Genomic DNA, 6,976 nt, shown 5'->3' with positions numbered 1-6,976 from the left:
GGAGACTCTCCCCTCCCTCCCTCCCTCCTCTTTCCCCCTCCCTCTCTCCTCCTCCCCCCCTCCTCCCTCCCGCCCAGTGCACTGCGGAGTCTGGCGAGGGGGAGGAGCCTCAGGTTGGGGGCGGGGCCTGGAGGGGGAATAATGGGGAGGGGGTGGGGGAGAGAAGACCCAACCGAGGCTCAGAGCATCCTTTGGTCCAGCAGGAGGAGAGACGCGCGGGACAGCTTAGCGGGGTTGCGGGCCGAGCGGTTGCTGGGCTGGGCTTTTATATTTTGGGGAGGGGGGTGTCTCCAGAGGACCAAGCGGACCTAGAGGAGGACCAAGCCGAGCCCAGGAGGGTCTCCCAAGAGCCCATCATCCCCGACCCCTCCGCCTGCCACTCCAACCCAGGTGAGTTCCCCCTCCTGGTCCTGATGCGGGACCGCACCTTGCGGGCCGCGGCATCCTGGCTGGGGTGTGTCCCCGAACCACCCGCTGCATCCTTTTGAGGGGGGGGCAGGGCCGTGGCAGATGGGCTTTGTGGTCCCCGAGTTGGGGAGTTTTTTTTTTCCCCTCTGATGGGGCTCCCTCCTTTCTCCTCTTCCTCCTCCTGTTCCTCGCAGGGAGAGGGGGGGGGGTTCGCCCTGGGATGGGCAATTGGAGGGCGTGGAAGATGGGCTTTGTGGTCCCCGAGTTGGGGAGGCTTTTTTTCTGATGGGGCTGCTCCCTCCCTTCTCTTCCTCCTCGCAGGGAGAGGGGGGCAATTTTAGGGCGCTCAATCCCTCAACCCCACCCATGAAGACCCTCCCCCCAGCCCGGCTTGGGGGGGGTGTCCCCCCGCTTTTCCGAGTTTCTCCGCTTTCCCACGCTCGGCGTTGCGTGCAAGATGGGCTTTGTGGTCCCCGAGTTGGGGAGGTTTTTTTTCTGATGGGGCTCCCTCCTTTCTCCTCTTCCTCCTCTTCTTCTTCCTCATGGGGAGGAGGGGGGGTCATCCTGGGATGGGCAATTGGAGGGCGTGGAAGATGGGCTTTGTGGTCCCTGAGTTGCGGAGCTTTTTTTTCTGATGGGGCTGCTCCCTCCCTTCTCTTCCTCCTCGCAGGGAGAGGGGGGCAATTTTAGGGCGCTCAATCCCTCAACCCCATCCATGAAGACCCCCCCCCAGCCCGGCTTGGGGGTGGTGTCCCCCCGCTTTTCCGAGTTTCTCCGCTTTCCCACGCTCGGCATTGCGTGCAAGATGGGCTTTGTGGTCCCCGAGTTGGGGAGGGTTTTTTTCTGATGGGGCTCCCTCCTTTGTCCTCTTCCTCCTCTTCCTCTTCCTCGTGGGGAGTAGGGGGGTCGTCCTGGGATGGGCAATTGTAGGGCGCGGAAGATGGGCTTTGTGGTCCCCGAGTTGGGGAGATTTCTCTGATGGGGCTCCCTCCCTTCTCTTCCTCCTCACGGGGAGGGGGGGTTTAGGGCTCTCAATCCCCCCCCACCCATGAAGACCCCCCCCAGCCCGGCTTGGGGGGTTCCCCCCACTTTTCCGAGTTTCTCCGCTTTCCCACGCTCGGCGTTGCGTGCAAGATGGGCTTTGTGGTCCCCGAGTTGGGGAGGGTTTTTTTCTGATGGGGCTCCCTCCTTTCTCCTCTTCCTCCTCCTCCTCTTCCTCGCGGGGACGAGGGGGGGTCATCCTGGGATGGGCAATTGTAGGGTGTGGAAGATGGGCTTTGTAATCCCCGAGTTGGGGAGGTTTTTTTTCTGATGTGGCTCCCTCCTTTCTCCTCTTCCTCCTCCTCCTCTTCCTCGCGGGAAGGGGGGGTTCGTCCTGGGATGGGCAATTGTAGGGCGCGGAAGATGGGCTTTGTGGTCCCTGAGTTGGGGAGATTTCTCTGATGGGGCTCCCTCCTTTCTCCTCTTCCTCCTCCTCCTCTTCCTCGCGGGGAGGGGGCATTCATCCCGGGATGGGCAATTGTAGGGTGCGGAAGATGGGCTTTGTGGTTCCCAAGTTGGGGGGATTTATCTGATGGGGTTCCCTCCCTCCTCCTCTTCCTCCTCGCATGGAGGGGGTGTCAGCCTGGGATGGGCAATTTTAGGGCGCTCAAACCCCCACCCCACCCCACCCCCGAAGACCCCACCCTGGCTTGGGGGTGGGTCCCTGCTTTTCCGAGTTTGTCCGCTTCCCCACGACCGCCGTTGCACGGAAGATGGGCTTTGTGGTCCCCAAGTTGAGTGGGGTTCCCTCCCTCCCTCCTCCTCCTCGCAGGGAGGGGGGTCACCCTGGGATGGCCAGGGAGGGTCCGATGGGCAATTTTAGGGTGCTCAACACCCCCCCCCCACAAAGACCCCAGCCCGCTTCTTGGGAGGGTCCCCACTTTTCAGAGTTCGGCCACTTTCCCACGACCTCCGGTGCGCACTTCGGGGTCCAGTGCGCGGAGCTTTGCCCGCGGCTCCTTCCTCCCCGAACCGGACCGGTCCCGCACCTCGTCCTAACCTCCTTTCCACACCAGGTTCCCAGCTATTGTGGATGAATCACAAGCCCCATGCTTCCCAGCCGAAGTAGGCACTGTGTGGAATTCCTGCCTTTCCTTACCCCCCCCCCGGGCATGTCCTTTTTCAGGCATCTTTTTCAGGACTTTTGGAAGCTGGTTGGAAGCTTTGCAACCCCCGATTTAGTCCCATCATCCTTGCTCCGAGCGGGATGACTCCCTTACCCATGTGCCACTGCCTTCTCTCCCTGGGGTTTCGCAGTCTTGGGGGATCGTGGGAGGGAAGCCTCTAGCAAGCCATCCTTTTGGGGGTGGGGGGTGGGCGGAAAATATCCTTTGCCCCCACCCAACCTGGTTAATTGGACCCAGCAAAATAGAGCCTCCCGATTCAGGAGCAGTGTATCTGAGAAGGGGAATCGGAGGCTAAGGGCAAAGCTGTGTTTCGCCCCTTTGGTTACATGGAAGGATGTTGCATAACTTGTGTTATGCAATGAGTGAACCTTGTGCGATTTTTGTTTTTTTTTAAGGGGCGACATAACTTTTGCGTTACTCGAAATTCCCGTTTTCCCATTTCCAGGGGTGCTGAGGCATCCTTTCGACGGGAACTTCTTGCCATTTTTCTTTGGGGTTATTTTTTTGGGGGGGGTTCCTTCATTGACCCTTCATTTTTTTTTTCCTTCTAGGAATAAAGAAATACCCCACCCCACCCCAAGATTCTGTTAGGAATCTTCCCAAAAAATTACCCCAAAGAAATAAAATACTTGCTAATACATATTTTAACGGCAGCAAGGATAATATATGCTAAAAATTGGAAGTTGGAAAAAAATCCCAACGGAAGGAGAAATAATAGATAAAATTACACAACGTGCAGAAATGGACAGACTGACAAAAGAGTTAAAAGAAAAAGAAGACGCCGAATTTTATAAAAGTTCTGAAATAAATGGTCTCAATGGCATTGGGCCATTGCGAATGAAATATAACTAGAAATTAGATAAAACAGAAGTACAAATGTGCATATAATTACTGCCTTATGGGCGAATAAGCCCTTCAGAAAGAAACTCAGAAAGCGAAGGTACAATCGAAATATATAATATATAGATCACTAAACCAGAAGTCTCAGAGAGGAGAGGATAAAGAAGTAATAAGAAAATATTATGTTCGGATTTAAGGGAATAAGAAAACTATTACTGGAAAGACAATCACGAATCAGACGCTTCAAATGATTGACTATTTACGACTGTTTATTGTATAACGTATATTTTTGTTTTTGTCATTTGTGTTTAATGTGTTTTTTCTTTATCTGTTTTGATAAAGTTTATAAATTTAAAAAAAAGAAAAAGAAAGAAATAACCCCCACCCATCTTTCCTTTTGGCTTGCTCTGGTTATCAGATAGATTGCCTTGGCCCATGGAAGTTCCATTCTTCTCTCCTGCTTGATTGGATGCATTTGATGTTTGCGGGGGGGGTGATAAAATGGGGTGTCGCTGGTTCCCTGGGGGAAAAACAGCCTGATTTTATTACAACGAAGTGCCCAATGGCAGATTGCGCTCTGCACATGCTTGGGAGTTGCTGGGGTTTGGAGGAGGAGGGTTGTTGTTTTTTTGGACCGTTCGAACGGAGGCTTCCTCTTGAGGGCCACGTTTTCCGATGCAAACCCGTCACAGCTTCGTGGCTTTAAAAGAGTCGAAGTTGGACTCGTTGTGCTGTGTGACAACCCCTTCCACAATTTGCGCTGTTGTGTTACACGCACATTTTTCAGCGGGGAGGGCCGCAAAATCTTGCTTATTTTGGGCTTATTTTGGGAGGTCCCGCTGCGTGCGTGAGGGGGGGCGGTTTAGTGGCAACGCACAACCGATTTCGCTAACCTCTCTCTCTCTCTCGTGGCTTGTGACTGACACGTTGTGTGTGGTGTGATCTTGAGAGGCCCGATTGTTGATTCATGACACGCCTGCAAATGTTCCAGATTTGTCCTCCGCTACCTTCATTTAATATACAGTTACAGCAATTAAAGATTTGCAAGGAAAGGAGGGGGAAAAAAAAGAGAGAGAGAGACTTGGTTAAAATAATATTTGTGCGGTTTGTGGGGGCGCACGCTTGCGGCTCCGTAGAACTCTTTGTTGTGGTGAATTTATGGAAGAAAGTTGTGGGTTTGTTTTTTTTTCCTCACACAACAGAGAAAAGTAGGTATTTAATGGCTCCCAGATACTGACGATTATTTTTATTTAGGTGTTAATTATCTAGGGACACCCTTCTCAAAATGCCCGACGCTGGAGAGGACCCCCCTCTCTAATTCGTTTAGTGACCATTCAAAGTTACGACGGCACCGAAATACGCAACTCATGCCCGTTTTTCACACTTAACGACCGTTGCGGCATCAAAATTCGGACGCTCGGCAACTGACTCGTATTTATGACAGTTGCATTGTCCCCCTCCGGGTCACGGGGTCACTTTTTGCGACCTTCTGACGAGCAAAGTCAATAGGGAGGACGGATTCGCTTAACCACCGCGTTCCTAACTTAACAACTGGAGTGGTTCATTTAACGACTACGGCAAGTGGTAAAATAGGGCGAAACTCGCCTCACAGCTGTCTCGCTGAACAACTGAAATTTGGGGCTCGATTGCAGTCGTAAGTCGAGGACCGTCTGGACTTTAAAACAGGAGCAAAACATGATAACAAAACCATACATAACCTATGTATATATGTATATATATTTATATTTATATTTATATATTTATATATTTATGTCTTTGGTTATTCGGGTCTTCTCCCACGTAAAATTGGAAGTGTCTTGGCGACGTTTCGACGAAGTCTCATTCGTCATCTTCAGGCTGGTGTTCTCGGCTTTATATTTATATATTTATATATATATATATATATATATACATACACACACATATATGTATGTATTTCTCTTTAGCCAGATTCTTCCTACGTAAACCAAGATTTTTATGCAGCCCTAGTTCACTGAAATCCTGCTGCATAAAAATCTTGGTTTATGTAGGAAGAACCTGGCTAAAGAGAAATACACATAAAGGCCTACGAAAAGAAAAGAAAACAAATATATATATATTTATAGCAGCTGGTGAAAAAGCCACCAATTTCAACAATTACTATAATTTTACTACAAGCTCCCACACCTCCGCAGAATTTGCGATTGAGTTACCGAGCGGGAATAAAAGACTTTAACTAGGATAATTCACAAACCTAAGAAATAATTTTTCCACTTTTCGAGAGCTGTTCAGCTGGCGGCTTATTTCTTCTTTTGGAAAACGCTTAGATTTTTTTTTCAATAAATTAATTAAACAAAAACGGGGACATTTGGCCAGGCTTCAGCCGGACAGCAATGGTTTTTCCCGCACCAAACATTAATTAATCAGGCTTCCAGGTTTTTTTTCGGTTGCTTTTCTTCTCTGGATTTTTTGCACTAGGCAAGGGGTAGTCTAGAATGATCTTTTGCACTAGATAAGGGGTTAGTCTAGATCAGTGATGGCTAATCTTTTTGCCGCCATGTGCCAAAAGTGGAGGGAGCACAGTGGGGTCGTGCGCGCACGTGCCCACACCATAATTCAACGTCTCCCGCACACGTGACCCCCCCAAACTTCCCTCGCTTTTGGCACGCGACAGCAAAAAGGTTACCGGTGTGTCCGGGGTTTTTTGCCCTCCCCAGGCTCCAGAGGCTTTTTTGGAGCCTGGGGAGGGTGAAAACAGCCTCCCCTACCCCCTCAGAAGCCCTCCAGAGGACGGAAACAGCCCATTTCCTGACTTCCAGTGGGCCCGGAAGGCCAGTTTTTCACCCTCCCCAGGCTCCAGAGGCTTTCTTGGAGCCTGGGGAGGGCGAAAACGGCCTTCCCCAGCGCCCCCCGGAGACCCTCTGAGACCAGAAATGGCCCATTTCCCAACTTCCAGTGGGACCGGAAGACCGGTTTTTCACCCTCCCCAGACTCCAGAGGCTTTCTTGGAGCCTGGGGTGGGTGAAAATGGCCTCCCCACCACCCCGGAGGCCGGAAACAGTCCATTTCCCGACTTCTGATGGGCCCGGAAGGCCCATTTTTCACCCTCCCCAGGCACCAGATGCTTTCTTGGAGCCTGGGGAGGGAAAAAATGGCCTTCCCCACCACCCCGGAGGCCGGAAACAGCCCATTCCCCGACTTCTGGTGTGCCTGGAAGGCCCAAAAATCAACTGGCCGGCAGGCGCATATGTTCTGGAGCTGAGCTAGGGTAACGCTCACATGCCCACAGATATGGCTCTGTGCGCCATCACAGGTCTTTTGCATAAGATAAGGGGTTAGTCTAGATGATCTTTTGCATAAAATAAGGGGTGAGTCTAGATGATCATTTGCACCACAAAGGGAGTGAATCTAGATGATATTTTTGCACTAGGCAGCGGGGTCAGTCTTGATGGTCTCTAAGGAACCTTTCAATCTGTGTTTTTTTCCCTACGCATTGGTAATTTTTTTAATTATCGTTTTGTTTTTAAATTGGGCTAGTTTCCATTGGGAAATTTCTTTTAAAGACCGTGGGTCCCGTCCGT

The 6,976-nt window shown here is 51.2% G+C and overlaps 1 protein-coding gene across 2 annotated transcripts in view; it reads left to right on the top strand.

The window, feature by feature from the left end:
• Positions 1–151: 151 nt before the first annotated feature.
• CPNE6 (copine 6) overlaps positions 152–6,976 on the top strand; it is a 35,275-nt gene continuing 28,450 nt past the window's right edge. The window contains exon 1 of one of the 2 annotated variants that reach the window (XM_060684781.2): positions 152–390. The gene's annotated coding sequence lies outside the window, so the exon portion shown is untranslated. The remainder of the gene's footprint in view (positions 391–6,976) is intronic. The other variant, XM_087891680.1, reaches the window with a different exon arrangement.

This window comes from Pantherophis guttatus, chromosome 4, assembly GCF_059756535.1.
Source record: "Pantherophis guttatus breed Tessera chromosome 4, ASM5975653v1, whole genome shotgun sequence".
Lineage (NCBI taxonomy): Eukaryota > Metazoa > Chordata > Lepidosauria > Squamata > Colubridae > Pantherophis > Pantherophis guttatus.
This window is presented reverse-complemented; position numbering and strand designations above follow the sequence as displayed.